The sequence below is a fragment of the Hemiscyllium ocellatum genome, chromosome 13 (genome assembly GCF_020745735.1).
Source record: "Hemiscyllium ocellatum isolate sHemOce1 chromosome 13, sHemOce1.pat.X.cur, whole genome shotgun sequence".
NCBI lineage: Eukaryota > Metazoa > Chordata > Chondrichthyes > Orectolobiformes > Hemiscylliidae > Hemiscyllium > Hemiscyllium ocellatum.
Window position 1 is genome coordinate 19151240 of NC_083413.1, and position 27593 is coordinate 19178832.

The window sequence follows — 27593 nt, forward strand, 5'->3', positions numbered from 1 at the left end:
TTGTATCATCCACAAACCCAACTTTAGTATTTCACTGGACTCACCCAAGTCATTAACTTATTGCAAATTATTATTATACTGCTACTGGTCACTTCGACATGCCACTAGTTCCAGATTGCCATCATGAATATGCCCACTTGTCTGAACCCTCTGTCTTTTATTAGTTATCCAATCCTCTAAACATGCTCATATACTATACAAACAATCTTATTAAGCAGTCTAATGTGCTGTACCTTATCAAACACCTTCTGAAAATCCAAAAGTATTGCATTGAGTGCTTCCACTTTATCAATCATCCTTGTTATCTCCTCAAAGAATTGTAGTAAGCTTGCCAGGCTTCTACTTCATGAAGCTATACTGAGTCTGCTTGATCATATTATGCATTTCTAAATACAGTGATATTATGATTCTTGTACTAAATATTTGAGAATATAACATGAAATTTTACAACTTGAGTTCACAGTCAATTTCAGAGATAGCCATAGAATTATAGAATCATAAAACTATAGAATTTTACAGTACAGAAGGAGGCCATTCAGTTCATTGTGTCTAAAATGACCCCTAGAAGAGTTAGCCAGCTATCCACAATCCTCTTAATTCATCACTTTCAAATGTAGATCCAGTTCACCTGGAATTCATCTCCTTAATTCTCCCAGGCAGCACATTCCAAATTCTTTCAAATCTTTGAATAAAGAAGTTTCTCCTGATCACACTCATATCTCTCTTGACATTGTGTACCTTTCTCATTTTATTTGTTCTTGAGATATGGGCGTTGCTAGCCAGCAATTGGTGCCAATTACTAATTCCCTGTGAGCTAAATATACTTGCTATACCTTCTCAAAGAGCAGGTGTGAACTACTTTGCTGTGGATCTAGAATTGCATGTTGGCCATACCGGGTAAAGATGGTAGATTTCCTTCCCTAAAGGGTATTATTAAAACAGTTGACTATTTATGATGATCAGTTTGATTTAACAGTCACCATTTGATTGTGTTTTAATTCCAGATTTTTTTAAATTTCAGTTCAAATTTCACCATCTGCTATGATGGAATTCAAAGCCGTTGCCTTGAACATTACCTGAATTCTAAGCTGCACAGTTAAGGTGCTATGGTGGCTCAGTGGTTAACACTGCAACCTCACAGTGCCAGTGACCCAGTTTCAACTCCACCCTTGGGTGACTGTCTGTGCAGAGTTTGTACATTCTCCTTGTGTCTACATCACTTTTCTCTGAGTGCTCCAGTTTGCTACCACAGTCCAAAACTGGCTGTTCAGTGGACTGGTCATGCTAAATTGACTATAGTGTTGATGAATGTGTTGGCTTGGTGAATTACCCATGTGAAATGTCGGGTTATAGGGATAAGGCAGGGATTAAATCTGAATGGGATGATCCTCAAAGAGCTTGTGTGGACTTGTTAGGCCAAATGTTTTCACACTGTCGAGCTTCTGGCCTCCAAGCTGCATACGAAAGAAAACTGAATATGATTGTTTAATTTCATTGTATTGTATTACATATTAAAGAATTTGTCAGAGAATTTTGCAGCTCACAAGATTTAGCTGGCAAGACCTCTATCTTCCTGGTGTAAGTGTTGAAGGTTTTGTTTCACTTTGAAATCTTAATGTTCATTCTTTTCCCAATGATTTGGATAAGCATCTGAGAAAAGTAACAGAACTGTTTGTAGTTTTTCTCTAGAGGGGGTGTATTATTTTGTTTTGCTTTATCTGTTCCAAATTGCATATATTGGGGAGAATTAAATTGAAATTACCAATGTTAACTTTTAAGTTAATCTGTTTACTTCTTCTTCCTAAGTGCAGAAACTTGGGTCTAAAACTATAATTAATTTAGGACACAAGTAAATGAAAAAAAAACTGCAAATGGTTGACCTCTGTAATAAAAATAGAATATACTGGAGAAAGTCAGCAGGTCCGATAGCATCTGTGGAGAGGGAATCAGAGTTAATGTTAAGTATGACACTTTTTAGAACATCTGTTTCTATGGCAGTCTCTCTGTTTGAAATTGGTAACACAATTATTTTTCTCACAATCCAGATCAATAAAAGTTTTACAGAAGTTAATGAAGAAATTGTGAAATTTCCTATCAAGGTGAACGGCAGTTTGAAATTCCTGGAAACCCAAACTGCTGTATTCTCAAATATATGCTACTGAAATGAAGTCAGTTCTGCTTTAGTGATGAATTCCATGAATTCTTATGACAGCATCACAAGGAGTAACAGCTGAGTCTTTCTGGAGCCAAAGACTGATCTACACAGTGAGGATATCCTCCATCATGCCATACTAATTGGGATAGATTTCAAACAGATCTTTTATTTAAAAGCTATGTGTGTTTGAGGCACTGTGGGTTACTAGCAGAAGTGCGTATTTAATCATAACTTGTAACCTCGTGGCCTGGCATATCTCCTTTCTAACATTGCCACAAAGTCAGGCATCAGTCCTATTTCAAAGTTGAATGCAGAAAGTCATGTCAGAAGCAGTAACTAAGTCTAATCAAAAATTAGGTGGCCACATAAATGGTAACACTTGCATGCTTAATAGAGAAGTGGCATGCAATGGAAAGAACTAAGAGAGCCAGATGAAAGATATTCAGTGGTGTTACATACCAAGTGGACAATTAACAATTAAAGGGTGGGGAAGACTCCACAAGAATCCAGCGCATCAATTTCCAAATGTCACTCCAAACGTGTATTGCCAGCAAAGGGATGGAAAGCGTTGTCGATTCTATTATCAACTGACATTTACTTAGCAATAACCTACTCATGAAAGCTCAGTTTGGTGACTAAGCTCCTGGCTTCAGTAAAGCCTTGGTCCAAATATGGACACAATAGCTAAATTCCAGAGGTAGGATGAATGTAATTGACCTTAATGTGAGACCAGCAATATCCATATGTGACAACAAGGAGTTCTATTGAAATTAGGATCAATGGGTGGAAAAGGTTCCATGATTGAAGTCTTACGCAGTATAAAGAAAGATGATTTCAGTGTTGGATATCAATCATCTCAATGCCATGATATCACTGCAGAAATCATACTGGATATTGTCCTCAGGCCAACTATCTTCATCTACTTTATCACTAACGTTTGCTCAGTCACAAGTCCAGAAGGGGGAGTGCTCTGCGATGAGTCCACAATACGTGGCATCATTCACAGCTAGTTAGACATTGAAATAGCTGAAGTTGAATTGCAGCAATAACTGGAAATATGAAGGCTTGGGCTGATAAGTGTCAGTAACATTTCTGCCATAACAGCTGTCTCGAACGTGAAAGAATTGAATTAACTTCCCTGACATTCAATGGCTTTACCATTGCTGAATCTATCCTCCACTATCAATACCCTGTGGCAGCCCATTGACAAGAAACTGGAATGAGGTTGGCATGTCAGTATTGTGACCATGCAAGCAGGTGTCAGGCTGAGAATTCTACATTAAGTAACCCACCTAGGTGGCACGGTGGCTCAGTGGTTAGCACTGCTGTCTCACAGCACCAGGGATCCAGATTCAATTCCTGCCTCGGGCGACTGTGTGGAGTTTGCACATTCTCCCCATGTCTGTGTGGATTTCCTCTGGGTGCTCCTGTTTCCTCCCACAGTCAAAAGATGGGCAGGTCAGGTGAATTGGCCATGCTCAATTGCGTATAGTGTTAGGTGCATTAGTCAGAGGGAAATGGGCCTGGGTGGGTTACTCTTCGGTGGGTCGGTGTGGACTTGTTAGACTGAAAGGCCTGTTTCCACAATGTAGGGGAATCTAATAAAAAAAAACCCTCTTCTGAACACCAACTGTCAGGTATCTACAAGTCACACATCAGGAATGTAATGTCATGTTTTTCACTTGCTTGGGTGATTGCAGCTCCGGGAAAACGTAAAAGTATTGACACTATCCAGGACAAAGCACCCTGTTTGAACTGAGTTGATAAGAATACAGCTGGAACCATTTGGGGATATTTTCTACAACTGAAGTACCTATTTACAAGCTAAAATAAGAGTTGCAATTAATTACAATGGGTTAGAGACAATAAAAACTTCAGTCCTGGTTGTTTTTGATGCAACAATACTTTGCTTAACAGTTGCACATTGCTTACTTTTGTAGTGCAACAATACTGTGGATGTAAAAGGTATGTTTTCTCCTGGATTCTTTCAGAGAGACTTTGACAGACAGGTGGCGAGCAGTCCATGCTAAGATAAACAATGTGTGGGACCTCTTTTTTTAAGTTGAAATGATGGAAGCAACCTGTGTGAGTGTGATCAAGTTCTCACCGGTCCAGGATTTTCAGTTAGTTTTCAACAGTTATTGCTGGGTTCTCAGCAGGATTGGAAGGCAGTGAATCTCTCCCAGCTGCTACACTCTCTCTCTGTATTGTCTTTTGATGCTCTTTCCTCTTGGATTGGAGAACTGCGTGTAAGACAATCTGTTTCTGACTTTTCCTTTTTACCAAAGGTGTCCTTGTATGATATTATTATACTGGAACAGTTACTCTTTAGCAGAAAAATATCCTATTATATTCTGTTAAGTTTTCCAATTGAGTGAAGTTATTCTAAGTTCCTCTTTCTTCTGTTGTATTTTAACCATGGTGCTTGAAAAACTGAGTGCTGCTTTATGTCAAGCAGTTTGATCAATCAAATTGCCTCTGGAACACAGTACCTCATATTTACTTCTGAAATAACAAAACGTTTGTAACTAGGCTACTTTCTTCATATATGTTTGGGAATGGGGAGAGGGTGTGGGGGGGTGTGTGGTCTGGTCTGTTCCATAACAATAAAATCTGAATGAAAGGAGCAAGGATGAGAACTGCAGACACCAGGATTTGATTCTCTATCAGGACATCTCAAATGATTTCTCATCTCGCTCTTTAACCACTCAGCTCTTACCATAGATCAGCAGCCCATTTGATTGGACACCACACCCACCACTTTAGTTCACTCCTAATGCACAGTAGCAACAGGGAGCACTATTTCCAGAATGCACAGTAGCACCATTGCTCCTTCGACAACATTTCACAATCTCTACAGCCTTAGAAGGGCAAGGACAGTTGATGCATTGAAATGCCCACATGTTTCCTTTTACTTGTGCAGTTTGGTTGGCCAATAATTTCTGATTGATGGATTGTCAGCATAAGGGGAACTATGGATGGTCATTTCAAGCAAGGTGCAAGACACCAATTTATTTCCTTTGCTTACTGCCTCTCACATGGTCATATGAATCTTTTGGCGAGCAGCAATAAACACTTCGCAATGGCTCTTGTGGTGAGTTGGTAGATCCCTACCTCTGAGCAAAAAGATCTCCACTCAGATTCCACCTACCCCAGAGATGTGTAGCAACATCTCTGATTATGTTTATTACAAAATATCTAAGAGATCACTTAAGCAGCTCAAGTAATTATCATAAATTGCTTGTTAGGACACACTCAGGATTGTGCAGTGATTGCTGCCAAATGAAAATCAAATCACAGCTTATAGTGGTCTTTGGGTATGAGATTGTGCTGTATTCAGGAGGTATTTTTGGGATGAAACTGCATCCTCTCAGTGAAACATAACACTCATAAAGCCACTGCATAGCCACACCATTAAACAGTTTGCTTGACCTATCATGTACAAGTTTGAGATATTTTTTCCTTCTGAATCATTTGCAATAGACCGGGCTTTTTTTTAAAATCACAAGTAGTGCCTTTGGTATAATTGCAAATTTGTGTGATGGCCAATGAACAATGTTTCGAACAGATTTAACATTCTTCCACACAATGTGGTGACACCTAAATTTGGATGATAAACTATTCTCATTGCCAGCAAATCCAGATCCTGGACCTCTGATAACTCCAGATCTTGTAATCCTAAACATCCACTCTAAAGTTTCTACTGGAAGACAATTTCAGAAGTTCTGAGGATCAATTGACATGAAAGATTAATGATGTTTCTCTGTGCACAGATGCTGCCTGGTTTCCCACATGTTTCCAGCACTTTCTGACTGTAATTGGATTGATTGTACACAGGTGACAACATTTGCAATTATTTCCTCATGAGTCCCATGTTGACAAAAGTGGTGATATGTTCTCTTAAGGGACTAGCCAAGTAACATATTGATGTTCAACAGGGATTGAAATCAATTGGGCACACATGAATGAAATTATAAAATACAGTCATCGTATTGTCAGCCAAGGACAATTACTTGCCCTGTCAATGATGTATTGTTGGTTTCCTTTCATGGTAATTTCTCATGTTGCCCTAGCATGGTCCAGTAATGAGCAGGCTTGCAAACATTGGAGTAGGTTCGATTTACTGGGCTTTTCAAAGGATGGAGATATCATGCTGGGAGGAATTTTTCCATTGCATTACCACGTTGAGTATCCAGATCTCTCCTTCAGTCATCAGCCAGAGCCAGCAGAATGCCTCACATTAGTGTGTGCTAGTAGAAGGTCTATATTAGAATGAGGGATAAATATTGGATAAGGCCTTGTGATAACTCTACTGCTTTCCTTTGAAATGCTTCCATTGGGTCTGAGAAGGAAGGTCAGCAATCCTCTAAGTATTTTATTTGACATCGGGCAAATAGTCAGGTCTTTGCTTAATATCAATTAAGATTTTTTGTTCAGGGCTTTGCATTAGGATATAGATCCATCAACTTCCAGCTTAGAGAAATTTGGTAGCACTGAATTATCCCTAATAATAGCTATGCTGTGATCCACTCTGATATAATTGTATGTTTTTTTTACCTCAATCTTGTTTGTTCACCTTCTTTGCAGCTTTCAGCTTAGACCATTCCATTTTGCACTGGCAATGATTTTTGCCATAGAGGAAATAAACAACGATACAGCTCTGCTTCCTGGGGTTACTCTGGGATACCGCATATACGATTCTTGTCATTTGCCCCAGTTATCATTAAAAGCAGCTTTGGAGTTTCTAAACTGTCCTGTGGCAAACATGTCCACTGATAACTATAAAAACTCCTCCATTATTTCTGCGATTGTTGCTGATTCTGGATCCACACAATCTTTAGCAATATCACCTTTGAATAGTACTTTCAGAATTCCTATGGTAAGATATGGCGTTAAATAACTCACTTATGCAAAGTATACAAATTTGTGTCAACTGTATATGATGTATATGCAGCATTTAATCCATCTGTGCAAGAGCCATAACTTTTTTTGATAATCATCCCAAACAGACCAGCATCTTAATTTACATTCGCATTAGAATTTCATTCAGGATAGTCAGACTGTCCAGAACAATTACTGTTGACTGGTCTTTGGTTCAACATAATTATAGTTTTATAAACAGATTATTATTGTTCTTCAAAGGTAAGCTTTGAGAATCACTTTTCAGAAACTGGATAGTAAAAATATGATAAGGGAAACTTACACAAATGATTACAAGAAAATGGGCACATTTAGTTCAATTTTATTGTTTCCTGAGATGCGGTCAGTGCTGAAAAAGTAATTTATGTTGCGCATCTCCAGTAACCCTGGAGCTGAATACCTTCCTAGATCATCTGCGAGCGAATTAAGGGTGAAATATGCACAAAGCCTGCCCAGCAGCAAACAACACGATCAATAGAATGCTAAAGTACAGAATGTAAACATTACATAATGAAATGAAATAAACTTAATTGAAACAATAAAATGTTTCAGCGTCGGCTCACTGGGGCAGGTATCATTCATAATTGAGGGACAGTGAGCTTAATGTTGGTTCCAGAAGTTGGATAAAAATCAATAAAGTTCTACTTCGCAATTAAGCACCAGATAATGTTGACTATGAGCAAAAGATATAAGGATGAAGAGGGAATTTAAGTTTGGGCATTGTCATGTAGAATTAGTTACATATCCTGCACCTTCTTTTCCTTTCCCCCTCTTGACTTCTATGGGAAGGGACAAAAGGCGAGGTTGACTGTGGATCCTCAATGCAATGTTGCACAAAGTTTGAATTATCTGCAATTAAGCTGCAGAAAGAGAGAAAGAGAGAATGTTCAATGATGTTCTTCATGTTAAATTGTGAGAACAGAACATTGTGCATAGTTGTAGTGAGGACAAGTTGACTCAAGAAAGAGCAATACTCGGAATGAACACTAAGAGAAAATATTTGAAGGGAACATTTGGAGAGTATTAAATAAATGGTTTATTATGCATTTAAGATGGGCCACTGCTGTAACCATGACCCAAGTTGGAATCTTTTCTCTTCTCAACCAAAATTAATGTGTTAGTATCATGAACAACTGCACATTTTCATTGATTGACAAATTATTTTGCTTTATTTCTGACAGGTTAGTTATTTTTCTACCTGTGCGTGCCTGAGCAACAGAAAGGAATATCCGTCATTTTTTCGATCAATATTGAGCGACTACTATCAGGCGAGAGCATTAGCCCTGCTGGTGAAGCATTTTGGATGGACCTGGATTGGGACAGTTAAAGGCAACGATGACTATGGAAACTTTGGAATGCAAGCATTTGAAGAGGCAGTCAAAAAATTAAGTGTTTGTAGAGTCTTTTCTGAGTTGTTTTATAAAACATACACTCAAGATAAGTTACTGAAAACAATTCACACCATACAAAACTCATCTACAAAAGTTGTTGTTGCTTTTGTGGGAGAAGCAAGTATGGGTGTTCTTCTAAAGGAAATGATTAGACAAAATATCAATGGCTTATAATGGATTGGAAGTGAATCATGGGTTTTCACATTACTTCTTCCTCCAGATGAAAGTAAAAAGATTTCTTCTGGTGCAATTGGCATCGCAATTCACAAAGTCAGCATACCAGGGTTAAGGGAGTTCCTAATGAAAGTTCATTCATCCTTGTATCCAGGGAGCCTCTTGGTGAAATCGTTTTGGGAAAATCATTTCAACTGCACTATAAGCAATGGAATCAAAACAGATTCTCGAACAACTAAATCGCAGTTTAAGGAATGCACAGGGAGAGAACATTTACAGAATGTCCGAAACAAATTTACTGATGTCTTACGATACCGAGTCACTTACAAGGTGTACAAAGCAACTTATGCTCTAGCTCATGCACTTCACAACATGGCGTCATGTAAAACTGGGCAAGGACCTTGCTCCAATTGGAGCTGTCCAAATGTTTCAAATTTTCAACCATGGCAGGTAAGGAACATGTAATATGGCTTGCTGACTACATTTATATGGATACTCAATGTGACAGAATTCAGGGTTGAAAAATTGCAATTAATGTAAATGAGTTCCCATTTTGTTTTATTCAAAGTTGTTATATTACATGAGAACACTGAATTTTGTAACTAAGATCAGAGACAAGACTTATTTTGATGAAAATGGAGACCCTGTCGCAACATGTGACATTGTAAACTGGCGACCAAATGCCCTCGGTGACATTGACATTGTTAATATTGGGCACTATGATGGATCAGCTCATTCTGGAGAAGAATTTTCAATAACAGAAAAGGCAATTCTTTGGAGTGGTGGTGGGAAGTCGGTAAGATTGGTGGTGAACCTTTTTAAGCACTGTCTGCTTTCTAATTTCAATTTAGGTTCCTTTAAATGGTCATTGCTTCAAATAGGCAGCCAACCACTACTGACCATCTCCTGATGTTGAGTAAAATTGCAACATATCTGGCATTGTAAAATAGAAAATTTCTGCTCACCAATTCTAGGATCAATTAGCTTGACCAACCCAGAATGTAAGGTCTAATAAATTTTTTATTTGCAACCACTTCAACAGTAAAATGCCTTTACACATAACTGATATATTTAAAATGGCAAAAAAGTAAGAGACAGTGCAGTTTAAGAAGATTTTTAAATGTCATTATATATTAAATGTCACTGAATTAACAAATGAATATTATGAACAAAAATGTAACAAATTAAACACACTGAATAGTCATTTAATAGGTTTGAAAAATGTTCAGAGGGCAATGGATCCATTAGATTGATTTAAAGGAACAGTATGGTTCATATTCATCTTTGTTGCAAGGACATTTGTGCTTCATAAATGCCAAGCAATGACTATCGCCAACAAGAGAAGATTTAAAAGTTTTCATAGTATATGGGGTAGCATCAGCAACACTAAAACCCCCACTTTCAACACCCAAGGGGTTACCATTGACTAGAACCTGAACTGGGCTAGTCATATAAGTTCTGTGGCTACCTGAGCAGGTCAGAGGTTAGGAAATATGCAATAGGATAGCTCATCTCCACAACCTACAGAGCACAGGACTTTTATGATATACTCCCACTTGCCTAGATGTGTATACCTTAACAAATCTCAATAAGCTTGACGCCATCCAAGCATTAATTCCCCAACACTTGATTGGCACCACATCCACAAGCATTAGTTCCCCGACAAAGAATGCACAGTGGCAGTATCTACAAGGTACAGTGCAGAAATTCAACAATGCTTCTTAGCCTGTACAATCCATTCCCATTATCACTTCCTTCCAGAAGAACATTGGCAGCAAATATATTGGAACGTCATCATCTGCATGTTACCCTGGCAGCCACTCTCCATCATGACTTGGAAACATACGTCGAGTCCTTCTGTGTCGCTGGGGCCACCAAAGTCCTGTCGCTTACTCCCTTATTACATTATGGGTCTGACTACAGCAAACAGATTAAGACAGTTCAAGATGGCAGCACAAAGGCAATTGGAGTGGGCAAAAAACTGTCGCCTGGCCTGTGATGCCCACATCACATGAATCAATTAACAAAATCATTTTCACTTATAAATTCATTTTCATTTGAGCCATTAAGTGATGTCCTTACAAAATACATTTATTTTATTACTTTGCCTGTTTCCTTTTTAAATAATAGGTTAAGCAACTCTGTCATGAATGCTATCATGCAAATCTGAATTTACTAAAAATGTTCTGCTTCTGCAAATGCAAATCTATCCCAAACACTTTAAAGCAGCTTTAAATTGGATATGATCAGGTCACAGACTGTAAGATTATTTGAAAACAGGACAGTTCTAATAAATGTAATACAAATAGATTTTGCTCTTTACTCCAGACTGAATGCTATAAATTTGCCATAGAATTATAGTATTTCTTCACAATTGTATTCATCTCCATAATCAGGTTCCTAAAGCTGTTTGTTCCAAACGTTGCCATAAAGGAACAAGGAAGAAAAGGACAGCCCATTTGCTGTTTTGATTGCATACCATGTGCACAAGGAGAAATTAGTAACATGACTGGTAAGAAAACATCATTACCTGTACCAAAGGCATAGCATTATAAAGTTGATGTCAGCAGTGTAACAATGTTGTTAGGATACCTCTATAATGACTAAGTCTTGTGCTGCTTTTTCAGATTCAGTTCATTGTATAAAATGTCCATTGGAATTCAAATCTAATGAAAGACAGGATCAGTGCATCCCAAAAAATATTGAGTTTCTTTCCTTTTTTGAGACAATGGAAATCATTCTGGTGACACTGGCATTGTTTGGAGCCTGTGCCACTGCAACGAAGGCGAAGGAATTGGGAATATGGGATAGACCTCTCCATTTCTATCTCGGATGACCGACTCAACAAGGACGTTTACTATAAACTGACTGACTCCCACAGCTACCTAGATTACACCTCCTCCCACCCTGCCCCCTGTAAAAACGCAATCACATATTCCCAATTCCTTCGCCTTCGTTGCATCTGCTCCCAGGAGGACCAATTCCAATACCGAACGACCCAGATGGCCTCCTTCTTCAAAGACCGCAATTTCTCCTCAGACATGGTTGACGATACTCTCTACTGCATCTCCTCCACTTCCCACTCCTCTGCCCTTGAACTCCACCACTCCAATCACCACCAGGACAGAACCTCACTGGTCCTCAACTACCACCCCACCAACCTGCAGATACATCGTATCATCCTTCATCATTTCCGCCACCTCCAAACAGACCCCACCACCAAGGATATATTTCTCTCCCCACCCCTATCAGCATTCTGGAAAGACCACTCCCTCCGTGACTCGCTCGTCAGATTCACATCCCCCACCAACCCAACCTCCACTCCCGACACCTTCTCTGCAATCGCAAGTAATGAAGAACTTGCGCCCACACCTCCCCCCCTCACTTACCTCCAAGGCCCCAAGGGATCCTTCCATATTCGTCAGAAGTTCACCTGCACCTCCACACATCATTTACTGCATCCGCTGCACCCAATGTGGCCTCCTATACATTGGGGAGACAGGCCGCCTACTTGCAGAACATTTCAGAGAACAACTCTGGGACACCCGCACCAACCAATCCAACCGCCCCGTGGCTGAACACTTTAACTCCGCCTCCCACTTCGCCAAGGATATTAGGTCCTTTGCCTCCTCCATCGCCAGACCATGGCAACACGATGCCTGGAGGAAGAGCGCCTCATTTTCCGCCTAGAAACCCTCCAACCACAAGGGATGAATGCAGATTTCTCCAGCTTTCTCATTTCCCCTTCCCCCACCTTTTCTCAGTCCCAACCCTCAGACTCAGCACCGCCTTCTTGACCTGCAATTGTCTTTCCAACCTCTCCGCCCCCACCCCCTCTCCGGCCTATCACCCTCACCTTAACCTCCTTCCACCTATCGTATTCCCAGCGCCCCTCCCCCAAGTCCCTCCTCCCTACCTTTTATCTTAGCCTGCTTGGCACACCCTCCTCATTCCTGAAGAAGAGCTTATGCCCGAAACGCCGATTCTCCTGCTCCTTTGATACTGCCTGACCTGATGCGCTTTTCCAGCAACACATTTTTAAGCTCTGATCTTCAACATCTGCAGTCGTCACTTTCTCCTAGAGGCAGAAAGTGTCCTGGTATCTTAAAAGTATTTAGATGTTCAGTTACAATGCCAAGGACTACAAGCCTATGAGCAAAGTGCTGGAAACAAATTCTGGAATACTTTGTGCACATTTTTGATTGGTGCAGCTGTGGCCTTTTCCTGTGTTGCCGACATCTATGAATATAACACCATATATGTACTTTGGCTGTAAGAGCATGACAAATTCTAAGAATATGACAGGGTGTAGTTCACCTCCTGACTCCCCAAAGCCCTTTTACCATAAACAAGGCACAAGTCAGAAATGCAATGGAATTCTCACCATTTCTTTGGATGATTGCACCTCCAACAATACTCAAGAAGTGTGACACCATCCACAACAAAGAAGCCAGCTTTATTTACATCACAAATATTTATTACCTCCTACAGGACTGCACAGAAGCATAAATGTGTGCCATCTACAACACGTGATACTCAAATTCACCACAGCTGCTTCGAAAGCACCTTCCAAAATCACGACCATTATTATCTAGAAGGCCAAGGGCAGCAGATATGTAAAAGCATTATTCTTGCAAGCTCCTCTCGAAAACACTCAGCATTCACACATAGAAATATAATGACATTTATTCAGTTGCTGCATCAAAATCATGGAAAGTTCTCCCTGACAGTATTGCGGGGGTATCTAATCTAAATGGATTATGGTGGTTTAAGACAGCAGTTCAACAGTACCTTCTGAAGGACAATGTGCATTAGCAATAAATAGTTGCCCTGCCATTGAAATCTCTGTTCCGTGAATTAAAGAAATAAAGACTTGAAATCCCAAAGACACACGAGTAGCTGCTCTGCTGGAGCATGACTCGGCTGTTATTGTCATTTTCTGAGATGGCAGATCTTTTGTGAGATCTTTGTGCTGAGATTCTTTCTTGATTCCTCCTTGACTGCCAAATCTGTGTGATAGATAAGAGTGATATTAGTGCATTATACCGTCCTGAATTAGCGCTGCTTGTTGTTGATTTGGCTGGTTCTGTGCCCGCAAGGGTGTGACAATTATTACTTACCAGAAGGATTAGCATTTACAAACGTTGTTTTACTCACCTGCGTTGCATAATCAAACAGTTCACCCTGACCCTTGTGCTTCCCATCCTGTTTTCGTTGCCTCCTCTTACTTTGAAGTATGACAGCCATGAGTTTCACACCAGAATCAGCTCTTCTCCACTTCCCTGGAACAAGAGATGTACACAATGTCACACATCCCTCAGATAATGTCAACATTATATCAGCTTGTGCCACTTTCCATGACAAACAATACACTTCCATGCCAGCTTTAACAGACCATTCATTCATTGCAATGCACAATTATCACTGACACATGGTCCTCCTTGTGTAGCAGCTGCACATCTGTGTCAGAATCTGTCTAATCCATGAGTTTTCCACAAGGATATCCGCGATATGATTCCCATTTATGAACTACAGTATTGCAAATTTCTTGAAATTAATAATAACCACCTTGACAGATCAAAGTCAGCAACTGAATTACTTGTGATATTCAGTCCAGGTTTGGCGATTATCCTATAGCTACTGATATTGGCAGTCAACTCCATCCAAGCCTTCTCCCTTTGTCCATTATAAAGATAACTCTCTCTTTTGGATTGCCATCTGAAAGAGGACCTACTGTGATATTGTGATGACTGGGCTAGATATTGGAAAATATAGCATGAAATTATGCAAATTTAAGTTCGCAGTCGATCAGAATTACAATGATAAAATTACAGAATCATTGCATTATACAGGACAGATGGAGGCCATTCCATCCATTGTAATTGAACTGACCCTTGGAAGATCTAGCCAGCTAGTTTCATTCTCCAGCTCTATCTCAGTAATGCTCTAAATTTATTACTTTCAAAAATATATATTTAACTTTCCTGGAATTTGCCTCCTCCACTCTCCCAGGCAGTGTATTCCAAATGCTAACAACTTTCAGAGGAAGACGTTTCTCCTCATCACATGCCTAAATGTCCTGCATACAATCCTGAAAATGTGTCTTTTTGTTGTTTCGTGGATTGTGGGGCGTGCCTGACTAGGATTTGTTGCCAATCCCTAATTCCCTGTGAGTTGCATGTACTTGTGATTCCATCTCAGAGGGCAGGTGTGAACAACTTTGCTGTGGATCTGGAGTTGCATGTAAACTATACAGGGGAAAGATAGTAGATTTCCTTCCCGAATGAACATTACTGAACCTGCTCAGTATTTAGGACAACCAGCAATGGTTTAAATGAAAAAAAATAGACTGGCATTTAATTCCAGTTTGTTTTTATTGAATTCAAATTTCACCATCAACTATGATGAAAGTTGAACTCGGAAACTCAGAACATTAAATTGATTTCGCAGGTGCACATAAATAGAGAAGTGTGGTATGGTTGATCAATGTGTTCATTTCAATTTAAGATTGGGTTTCCAGAGTTGAGAAAAATTTGTCTTGTATCAAATATTAAAGAGTTTGTCAGAGGCATTTGACAGCTCAAAAGATTATAATAGGACATGCCTTTTATCCCTTTAGTCTAAGGGTTAAAGGTATTGTTTTACTTTGAAATCTTGGTTGACATTCAGCATGATTACAATCATTTGGACAAGCATCTGATAAAAAAAAACTTATTATGATTTTATTTCTGTAACTGTGTACTATTTTGTTTTATCAGTCCTAACTTGTATATAGTTCAGATCTTTGTTCTGAATTCATTTGGAATTATTGATATTAACTTCTCGATTTTTTTTAATTTCTCATCTACAGTAAGTCTTATTGAGTGCTGAAATCTGTGTCAAATGCAATAAGCAAGTTGGGGACTCAAATAAAAGCAAACTACTGCCAATGATGGACTTCAAAAATAAAAACAGAAACTTCTGGATAAACTGAGCATGTTTGGTCGTTGCTGTGGCAAGAGAAACAAAGTTAATGTTTCGAGTGCAGTATGACTCTTTTTAGAACTTCAGTTTGCAAACTCATGACCTGGCATTTCTCCATTCGACCACTGCAACCAAGGCAGACATAAACCATATTTCAAAGAAAAATGTAATAGGTCCTGTCCGAAGCTGTAAACAAATTGATCTAAAAATGAGGTACCAACCTACAGACATCCACTTGCATGCCAAGCAGTAGATGTAGCATGCAATCAAAAGAACCAAGTGAGCCACATCCAATTGATTAAACACAAGATATTCAGTGTTGCCACATTATCAGTAGGCAATTAAACAACCAGAGGTGTGGAGAATTCCCATCTGCAATAATGAAGTATCCATCATAACAATGTGGAAGATAGCTAATTTGCTAGCTTCCTCAAACTGTCCAATTATCATTCCATTAGTGTAGTCTTTATCATCAGCAAAGGGATTGAAAGTGTTGTTGATAGTGTTACGGTGGCACAGTGGTTAGCACTGCTGCTTCACAGCGCCAGAGACCCGGGTTCAATTCCCGTCTCAGGACAGTCAATTGACTGTGTGGAGTTTGCACATTCTCCCCGTGTCTGCATAGGTTTCCTCCCACAGTCCAAAGATGTGCAGGTCAGGTGAATTGGCCATGTTAAATTGCCCGTAGTGTTAGGTAAGGGGTAAATGTAGGGGTATGGCTGGATTGCGCTTCGGCGGGTCGGTGTGGACTTGTTGGGCCGAAGGGCCTGTTTCCACACTGTAATGTAATCTAATCTAAAACTGGTATTTACTCACCAATAATCTCCCCAGGGATGCTCAGTTTGGATTTCACCAGAGTCATTGAGTTCCTGACTTGATGAAACCTTGGTCCCAGCATGGGCACAAGAGATGTACTCCAGAAGTGAAGTGTATGTGAGTTCGCTTGATATGAAGGCAGTGCGGTGGCTCAGTGTTCAGCACAGTTGCCTCACAATGCCCAGAACTCTACAATTTGACCCTCGGGCAACTGAACTTGCGAAGTTTGCACTTTCTCCCTATGTCTGTGTGCACTTCCTTTGGGTCCTTTAGTTTACTCCCAAAGTCCCATGATGTGTAGATTTAGTGGTTTGGCCATGGTAAATTGTCCAGAGTGTTCAAGGATTAATGATAGAAAATGGAGAAACAGGGTAGGTGGCATCCAGAAGCCCCTAACAAAGTTACAATCAATGTGAATAGGGAAGAAAACTCTGCAGGGTTGAACTCTTATGAAAAATAGATGATTGTAGTGTTGGCTATCAATAATTTTAATACAATGATCAAGGCAGCAATTACATAAGGTAGTTTCCAGATCTAATCATCTTCATCAACTTTATCGTTGACATTCATTCATCAGGAGCTCAGAAATGGTACTGTTCTCTGATGATTGCACAATGCAGAGCACCATCCACAACTTGTCAGACACTGAGACACCTCAAGTTGAAAAAACAAAACTTGTACAACAACAGGATTTCAGCTGATAAGTAGCAGGTAACAATGGTTACTTGTCCAAGACAACTGCTGTCTCGGGCTTATGCTCGAAACGTCGAATTCTCTATTCCTGAGATGCTGCCTAACCTGCTGTGCTTTGACCAGCAACACATTTGCAACTGCTGTCTCCATCAAGAAATAATCCAATTAGTTCTCTTTGACAGGCAATGACTTTGCCAAAGCTGAATATATCCTCCACAGTCAATCACCAGAGGCATACCATTGACCAGACACCAAGGAGAGGCTGACAGGTCAGTTAAATGACCACATGGATAATTTGTAATTTTGTACAAATTAACTCACCTCTGTGCAACAGCCATCCACTATCTGCAAGTCACCAATCGGGAGTGTTATGTCATATTCTTCACTTATCTGGATGATTGCAGCTCCAGGAACACATAAACATTTTGACACTACCCAGGACAGAACAACTTGCTGTTGTGGTTCTGTTCGCCGAGCTGGGAATTTGTGTTGCAGACATTTCATCCCCTGTCTAGGTGACATCGTCAGTGCTTGGAAGCCTCCTGAGAAGCACTTCTGTGATGTTTCCTCCAGCATTTATAGTGTATCTGCCGCTTCCGGTTGTCAGTCCCAGCTGTCCGCTGCAGTGGCCGGTATATTGGGTCCAGGTCGATGTGCTTATTGATTGAATCTGTCGATCAGTACCATGCCTCTAGGAATTCCCTGACTGTTCTCTGTTTGGCTTGTTCTATAATAGTAGTGTTGTCCCAGTCGAACTCATGTTGCTTGTCATCTGAGTGTGCGACTATTAAGGATAGCTGGTCATGTCGTTTCGTGGCTAGTTGGTGTTCATGGATGCGGATCTTTAGCTGTCTTCCTATTTGTCTTATGTAGTGTTTTGTGCAGTCCTTGCATGGGATTTTATACACTACATTGGTTTTGCTCATGCTGGGTATCAGGTCCTTTGTCCTGGTGAGTTGTTGTCTGAGAGTGGCTGTTGGTCTGTGTGCTGTTATGAGTCCTAGTGGTCGCAGTAGTCTGGCTGTCAGTTCAGAAATGTTTTTGATGTATGGTAGTGTGGCTAGTCCTTTCAGTTGTGGCATGTCCTCATTCCATTGTATTTCCCTTAGGCATCTGTTGATGAAGTTGTGGGGGTATCCGTTTTTGGCGAATACATTGTATAGGTGTTCTTCTTCCTCTTTTTGCAGTTCTGGTGTACTGCAGTGTGTTGTGGCCCTTTTGAACAGTGTCTTGATGTAACTTCTTTTGTGTGTGTTGGGTGGTTGCTTTGTGTGTGTGGCTTTCCTGTATACCTTTGTGGTGAATTCTCTGTTCGGTGTTCTCTGTACCATCACGTCTAGGAATGGAAGTTGGTTGTCCTTTTCTTCCTCTCTAGTGAATCGGATTCCTGTGAGTGTGGCGTTGATGATCCGGTGTGTGTTGTCTATTTCTGTGTTTTTAACTCACAGCAACAAGTATCCGAGCTACAAATCTTCTCCCAAACTTTAAACAGCTTGCTTGAACTCAATTGATAAGAATAAAGCTGGAACAATTTGGCGATGTTCTCTAGCAGATTAATTACCAATTGACAAGCCAGAACTCGAATTATAGTTAATTACAGTGGGTTGGAGTCAATGAAGACTTTAGCCCTGGTTGTTTTTGACACAATAATATGTTGGGTAACAGCTAAACATTGCTCACTTTTATAGTGTGATGATGCTGTGGATTTAAGAAATCTGTTTTGTCCTGGATTCATTTAGAGAGGTATTGGTTCACAGCTGGTGAGCAGTCTCTGAGTACATGAACAACATGACCGTCCTCATTTTTTTAACAGTTGGAACAATAGAAGTAGCATGAGTGGGTGTGCTGAAGTTCTCACAGATCCTGTATTTTTCCTTGGCTTTCAGCAGTTGTTTCTTGGGTGTCAGCGGATTTGGAAGGCAGTGAATCTCTCCTGGTTGGTACTCTTACTCTCCGATTTATCTTTTGATGTTCTTTCCTCCTCGTTTGGAGAAAAGCACATGAGACAATCTGTTTCTGAATTTGCCTTTTTAACAAAGGTGTGCTCATGTGATGTAACCATATTAGAAAAGCTAATCTGTAGAAGCAAAGTATTTTATCATTTCATTAAGTTTTCCAATAGAATTAAGCTATTCCAACTTCCTCTTTCTGTTGTTGTATTTGACTGTCATGCTTGAATAAATTATGTTTTGAGTAGTTCGACCAATCGAATGGTATCTGGAATACAGTACCTTCCATTTGCCTATAAGAAAACATTAGGGACAAGGCTATTTTCTTACTATATTTTGAGGCTGTCGGGTCTGTTCCTTAACAATAGAAACTGATTAAAAAGAGCAATAATGAGAACAGCAGACAGCATGATTTGATTATATATAGGGACATCCCAAATGATTCCTCCTCCATTACTTTAACCACCTAGCCTTCACCAGAGATCAAGACTCCACTTGAATGCCACTCCACCCACCACTTTCAAAATGCACTCCGTTTGCTCCTAATGCAGATTAGCAACAGAGAACACAATGTACAAGATGCACAGTAGCGCCATTGCTCCTTCAACCACATCTCACATACTGTACTTAGAAGGCCAAGGACAGCAAATGCACTGAAATACACACAAGATTCCTTTCACAAGTGTTGACTGGCTGGCCAATTATTTCTGACTGATGGGAGCTGTCAGCATTATGGGAAGTATGGATGGCCAATTCCAAAAAAGTGCCAGTCACAAATTTATTTCCTTTGCTTACAGCCCTTCAAATGGTCATGTGTTTTTAGTCAGCAGCAAAAAACACTTTCCAATGGCTGTTGTGGTGTATTGGTAGTGTCCCTGTGTTGTGTCCATGTGGTGTTTTTGGGCTGAAATTGCATCCCATTAGTGTAACATACTATTCACAAAGCCACTGCATATTCGCACATGAAACAGCTTGCTGAACTTGTCATGCACTTGTTTGAGTTCTTCTGACCTTCTGACTCATTTACAACTTTGGGCACTTCATAAACTCAGAAATGGTGACCTTTGGCACATTCAGTGGCAAATTTTGTGCAATGCACAATGAGCAATGATCTGACCACATTTAGCAATGTCATACTCAAGGTGGGGACACTGGAAGTTAGATGGTGATAATATTTTCGTTGCTAGAAATTTTGGGTCCTGGACTTCTGGTAACTCCACATATACTAGTCCTGAATATCCACTCTAAGTTTTTGACTAGAAGATGAAAATTCAGAAGTTCTAATGATCCATCGATGTGAAAGATTAATGGTGCTTCTCTGTGCAGATGTTGCTTGGTTTTCCAAATGTTTTCAGCAATTTCTTGCTGTAATTATATTTGCAATTATTTCCTTCATGATTCTCATTGTTGACTAAAGTGGTGATATCGAGAGTGTGGTGCTGGAAAATCACAGCAGGTCAGGCAGCATCCAAGGAGCAGGAAAATCAATGTTTTGGGCAAAAGCTCTTCATCAGGAATGAGGCTGGGAGCCTCAGAGGTGGAGAGATAAATGGGAGGGGGGTGGGGCTGGGAGGAATGTAGCTGAGAGTGCAATAGCTGGATGGAGGGGGAGGTAATGGTGACTGGTCGGAGATGAAGGTGGAGCAGATAGATGGGAAGGAAGATAGACAGGTAGGTCGGATCATGAGGGTGGTGCTGAGCTGGAAGGTTGGAACTGGGATCAGGTGGGGGGAGGGGAAATAACGAAACTAGTGAAATCCACGTTGATGTCATAGGGTTGGAGGGTCCTGTGATGGAAGATGAAGCATTCTTCCTCCAGGCATCAGCTGGTTAGGGAGTAGCGATGGAGGAAGCCCAGGACTTGCATGTCCTTGGCAGAGTGGGAGGAGGAGTTGAAGTGTTCAACCACAGGGCAGTTGGGTTGGTTGGTGCGGGTGTCCCAGAAATGTTCTCGGGAGCGCTCTTCGAGTTGGCATCCTGTCTTCCTGATCCAGAGGAAACCGCATCAGGAGCAACAGAAGCATTAAATGACATGCTTGGAAGTGCAGGTGAAACTTTGATGGATGTGAAAGCCTCCTTTGGGGCCTTGGACAGAAGTGAGCACGGAAGTGTGGGCACAGGTTTTGCAATTCTTGCAGTGGCAGGGGAAGGTGTTGGGAGGGGAGGGTAGGTTGTTGGGGGGCATGGACGTGATGAGGTAGTTATAGAGGGAATGGTCTTTATGGAAAGTGGATGGGGTGGGGAGAGAAATATATCTCTGGGGTTGGGGTCCATTTTTAGATAGCAGAAATGGTGGAGGATGATGTGATGTATACAGAGGTTAGTAGAGTGGAAGGTGAGGACCGGGGAGTTCTGTCCTTGTTGCGGTTGAAGGGGTGGGGTTCGAGGGCAGAGGTGCAGGAAGTGGATGAGATGCACTGGAGGGCATCTTCAACCACGTGGAAGGGGAAATTGTGGTCTTTAAAGAAGGAGGTCATTTGGTGTGTTCTGTGGTAGGACCGGTAATCCTGGGAGCAGATGCGGTGGAGGTGGAGGAATTAGAAATAAGGGACAGCATTTTTACAGGAGGCAGGTTGGGAGGAGTTGTAATCTATGTAGCTGTGGGAGTTCATGGTTTGTAGAAGATGTCAATGTTGAGTCGGTCACCATTGATGGAAATGGAGAAGTCCAGGAAGGGGAGGGAGGTATCTGAGATGGTCCAGATGAATTTAAGATCAGGGTGGAATGTGTTGGTGAAGATGATGAACTGTTCAACCTCCTCATGGGAGCATGAGTTGGCACCGATACAGTCATCAATGTAGCAAGGAAAAGGTGGGGCATGGTGATTGTGTAACTATGGAAGATCGACTGTTCCATGTGTGGACAAAGAGACTGGCAGAGCTAGGGTCCGTGCAGATGCCCATGGCTACCCCTTTCATCTGGAGGAAGTGGGAGGATTCAAAGGAGAAATTATTGAGGGTGAGGACCTTTCAGCCAAACAAATTAGAGACAACAGTGGTACTACTGAATAATGCTAATAATAGCTATGCTGTGCGGATATAATTGGATCATTGCTTTCTGTGTTTTGTGTTAACCTTGTTTCTCCGCTTTCTGTAGCTTTTGGTTCCGTCCTTTCCGCTTTGCACTGGCAATGATTTTTGCAATAGAAGAAATAAACAATGACACAGCTTTGCTTCCCGGTATCACTCTGGGATACCGCATATATGATTCTTGTGATTTGCCCCAGTTATCATTAAAAGCAGCTTTGTAGTTTACAAACAGTCCTGAGGCAAGCACACCGCCTGATAACTGTGAAAACTCTTCCATTGTTTCTGCGATTGTTGCTGATTCTGGATCCACGAGGTCTTTAGCAATAGCACCTTCCATTGGTGCCTTCAGAATCCCTATGGTAAGAGATAGTGTTTAATAACTCAGTCATACAAAGCGAACAAATTTATGTCAACTGTATATGATGTGATGTTATATGTGCCATTTAATCCATCTTTGCAAGATTCATAACATTTTTGATGATCCAAAACAGAGTCTTTATTTACATTCGCATTAGACTTTCATTCAGGTTAGTCAAACTGACCAGAACAATTATTAATTATAGCGTTTGGTTTGGCATAGTTATAGCTTTATAATCAGGTTATTATTATTTTTATTCGAAGATATTGCTTGGGGAGTCTTATTTCACAAATCTGGCGATAAAAAGTAAAATATGATAAACGAACCTTTCAAAAATGATTACAAATAAATTGGCAAATTTCGTTCATTTTTGTTCTTTCACAAGATACGAGCAGATCTGACAAAATCGATATTTGTTTCCCGTCCTCAGTAAAACTTGAACTGAAAAAGCTTCCTCCATCATCAGCCTGTGAGGTTGCAGGTCAAATATGAACAAAGCCTGCTCAGCAATAAACAACACAGTCAACAGAATGCTAAACTACAGCTCACAAACATTATGTAACCACTGAAATAAGTTTAATTTAAAAAGTAAAGTATTTCAGCATCAGCTCACTGGGGCATCTGTAACTCATGGCTGCAAATGTGTTGCTGGTCAAAGCACAGCAGGCCAGGCAGCATCTCAGGAATAGAGAATTCGACGTTTCGAGCATGAGCCCTTCATCAGGAATAGGAGAGAGAGAGACAGTGACCTTAATGTTGGTTCCAGAAACCAGATGAAATTCTTCAAAGTTCAAGTTCGCCGCCCTGAATTAAAAAACAGACTCTTGTTGAACATGTTGTTAAAGATCTGATGTGTTGGATGAAGAGGTATTCCAAGTTTAGGCAATGGTGTAAGGGAGGTCAAGAAATATTAGTCATACACCCTGTACGTTGCTTAGCTTTTCCTTTCTTTCCCTTCAAAGGGAAGGGACAAAAGATGGAGGCGACTGGGGACCATCAATGCAGTGTATACAGAGGTTGGTAGGGTGGAAGGTGAAGACCAGGGAGTTCTGTCCTTGCTGCGGTTAAAGGGGTGGGGTTCGAAGGCAGAGGTGCGGGAAGTGGATGACTTGCAATGGAGGGTATCTTCAACCACATGGGAGGAGAAATTGTGCATGACTCACCAGTAATCTGTAGAAAGAGAGAGAAAGATACTATTGGTGAAGTTCTTCATGTTAAATTGTGAGAACAGGATATACAGTCAGGACAAGGTGAATCATGAAAGAACAGTTGTTGTAATGAACACTGAGAGAAAATATTTGAATGGGACATTTAGAAATTATTAAATAAATAGTTTACTATGCTCTTAAGATGGGCCATTGTTGTCAGCATGATGTGAGTTGGTATATTTGCTCTTCTCAACCAATATCTATGTGTGATATCATGAACAACCACAAACTTTAATGGAAACACAAATGTTTTTGCTTTATTTGTGACAGGTTAGCTACTTTTCTACCTGTGCATGCCTGAGCAATAGAAAGGAATATCCATCCTTTTTTTGAACAATACCAGGTGATTACTATCAGGCTAAAGCATTAGCCCAGCTGGTGAAACATTTTGGATGGACCTGGATCGGGACAGTTAAGAGCGACAGTGACTATGGAAACTTTGGAATGCAAGCATTTGAAGAGGCATCCCAACAATTAGGTATTTGTATAGCCTTTTTTGAGTCATTTCATATAACATACGCTCGAGAGAAGTTACTGAAAACAATTGACACCATAAAAACCTCTTCTACAAAAGTTGTCATTGCATTTGTGAGTGAACCAAGCATGTGTGCTCTACTAAAATGATTAGACAAAATGTCAGCGGTGTACAATGGATAGGAAGCGAATCATGGGTTTCCACATTACTTCTTCCTCCAGAGGAAAGTAAAACAATTGCTGCTGGTACAATCAGAGTTGCAATTCGCAAAGTCAGCATACCAGGGTTGAGGGAGTTCCTAATGAAAGTCCATCCGTCCCTGTATCCAGGGAACCTCTTGGTGAAAAAGCTTTGGGAAAGTTGTTTTGCTGCACTCTCAGTGATAGAAATAAAACAGATTCACGAAAAGCTGGACCAGAGCTTAAGGAATGCACAGGAAGAGAAAATTTACAGAATGTCCAAAATGAGTTTACTGATGTGTTACAATACAGAATCACTTACAACATGTACAAAGCAACTTATGCTATAGCTCATGCACTTCACAATTTGGCGTCATGTAAAACTGGGGAAGGATCTTTCTCTATTGGGAGTTGTGCAAGTGTTTCAAGTTTTCAGGCTTGGCAGGTGAGGAACATTTAGCATAGTTTAATGACTGTATTTACATATGTACCCAATGTGATCGAATGCATCTTGGGTATTTGCAATTAATGTAAAACTTTTCGATTTTGACTTTTTTTAAAGTTAATGTATTACATGACAACAGCAAAATTCACAAGCAAGATCAGAGAGAAAGTTTACTTTGATGAAAATGGAGACCCTGTCGCAACATATGACATTGTAAACTGGCAACCAAATGCCCTTGGTGACTTTGACATTGTAAATGTTGGGCACTATGATGGATCAGCTCGTTCTGGAGAAGAATTTTCCATAATAGAAGAGGCAATTGTTTGGAGTGGCCATCAGAAGTCAGTAAGATTTGTGGACAACCATCCCTTTTCAAAAACTGCCCGATTTTTTATTTCAATTTCCTTACTCTGAAAAGAAAAAAAGTGAACTGGTGGTTGTTGTATTAAATACAATGTGCTACTGTTTATTTCTTGATATTGAATGAAACTGCAAATTATCAATCATTTTTAAATTGAAAATTTCTATTTGCCATATTGCAAGTGGCTTCGTTGAATCAGCCCAGAAAGAAAGATCAGTGAGATATTTTATTTCCATCCGTTTCAGCAACAGAATGCTTTTACACACAACTGATGTAGTTAGAAATGACAAAAGCTAAGGCATTGCAGTTAAACAATAAAGTCAAAACTAGAACAAAATATTAAGTGACAAGTATTGAACGAAAGAATGTATGAACAAAGCCGTAAAAATCTACAAGTACTGAAATGTGGTTAATAGGAAAAAAATCGTTTGGAGGGCAATGGATCAATTAGTTTGTTATCAAGGACATTATGGTTCATATCCAGCTTGGTTGCAAACACATTTGTGCCACACAAGTGCCAGACAATGACTGTCTCCGACGAGAGAGAGGATCTAATCATGTCCTTCTTGTTGTTCAATAGCATCAGCATCACCGAATCCCACACTATTAACATATCAGGGGATATGTTTTATGAGAAATTGATCTGGTCTAATCATATAGGTTCTGTGACTGTAAGAGCTAGGAAACCTGCAATAAATAACTCACTTCTGCTCTCTGCAAACATAACCACCACCTGCAGGGCACAGGTCAGGTCTGTGAAAGAATGCTCTCATTTGCCGGGGTACGTGTACATCCAATAACTCTGAAGAAACTAGACATCATCTAGGAAAAAGCAGTCCACTTGATTGGCACCACATCCACAAACATTCACTTCCTCTACCACAGATACTCAGTAGCAGCAACCACAAAATAGACTGCGGAAATTTCCAATCCCATGCCCACATTGCTAAGAAATGCATGGGAACGCCACCAGTGGCAAGTTCCCCTGGCAACAGTCACCCTCTCCACTTGGAAATACCTCTCAGTTCCTCTGTTATGATATGATAGGTCAACCAATAGGAAATAGATTGCAACTGTTTGGGAAAGAAGCTCAAAGACAATCTGGAATGAGCAATAAATGATGGCCTCGCAAGGACCATTCACATCACATAATTCTTTCATTCTCAATCTGGTTTTCATTTCAGCCTTGATCCGGCATTACTGTAAAGTACGTTTAATTTTATTTAGTTCATTCCCTATTTCCTTTTTCAGTAATAAATGAATCAATTCGAAGGTCACATTATGAATGTTAATACGAAAATTTGGAAAAATGTCCTGGTTCTGCAACAGCAAATGCACTTTATAGTGGCTTTCAACTGTGATACAACCAGGTGAAAATGTGTAACATTAGTTCAAAAAGGATAGTCCCAATAATGTAACAGAAATAGCCATTACACTGTAATTCCAACTGAATGTTGTAGATTTGCCATATGGAGTTATGAGTGTTTCTCAACCATTGTATTCATCTTCGTAATTAGGTTCTGAAGGCTGTTTGCTTTGAAAGCTGCCAAAAAGGTACAAGAAAAGCACAAAGAAAAGGACAATCTATTTGCCGTTTTGATTGCATAAAATGTACACAGGGTGAAATTAGTAACACGACTGGCAAGCAAATATCATAGCCAAGGGCATTGTGCTTAAACTTCATGCCTACATTTCATACGCATTAAGATTCCTGCTATCATCGTGAAGGCTTGTGTTACTTTTTAGATTCCATTCATTGTATAAAATGTTCTTTGGAATTCAAATCTAATGAAAGACAGGATCGAGTTTCTTTCCTTTTTCAAGACAATGGGAATCATTCTGGCGACAGTGGTGTTGTTAGGAGCCTGCACCACTGTTGGTGTATTCATAATATTCTACATCTACAGACACACTCCAATTGTTAAAGCTAATAATTCTGAGTTAAGTTTCCTTCTTCTTTTTGGCCTGATGCTTTGTTTTCTGTCTTCAATTACATTCATTGGTGAACCCTTAATCTGGTCTTGTATGCTCTGCAATGTAGCATTTGGTATTAGTTTTGTTCTTTGCATTTCTTGTGTATTGAGTAAAACAATTGTCAAGGTGATGGCATTCAAAGCAACATTTCCCAGCAATAATATGATGATGTGGTTTGGACCAAGACAACAACAGCTGATGGTTTACATCCTTACACTGGTACAATGTGTAATATGTACTGCCTGGTTAGTTGCATTTCCACCTTATCCTTTGAAAAACACTAGTCACTCTAATGAGATAATTGTGTTTGAATGTAATTTAGAATCTTCATTAACTTCTACAGTGTACTTGGTTATATTGGATTTCTATCCTGCGTGTGTTTTATTGTAGCTTTTCTAGCTTATTTGTATTTTTACTCCAAAATGTTATATTATTCTGTTGAAGGAAGCAAACAATACAAAGAGGAACATGATGGGCTCAGTGACATCAAAATAAAGTTTTGA

At 40.1% G+C, this 27593-nt stretch overlaps 1 pseudogene; it reads left to right on the forward strand.

Moving 5' to 3' along the window:
• The first annotated feature begins 2934 nt into the window (after window positions 1-2934).
• Window positions 2935-27593, forward strand: LOC132821686 (extracellular calcium-sensing receptor-like; annotated as a pseudogene).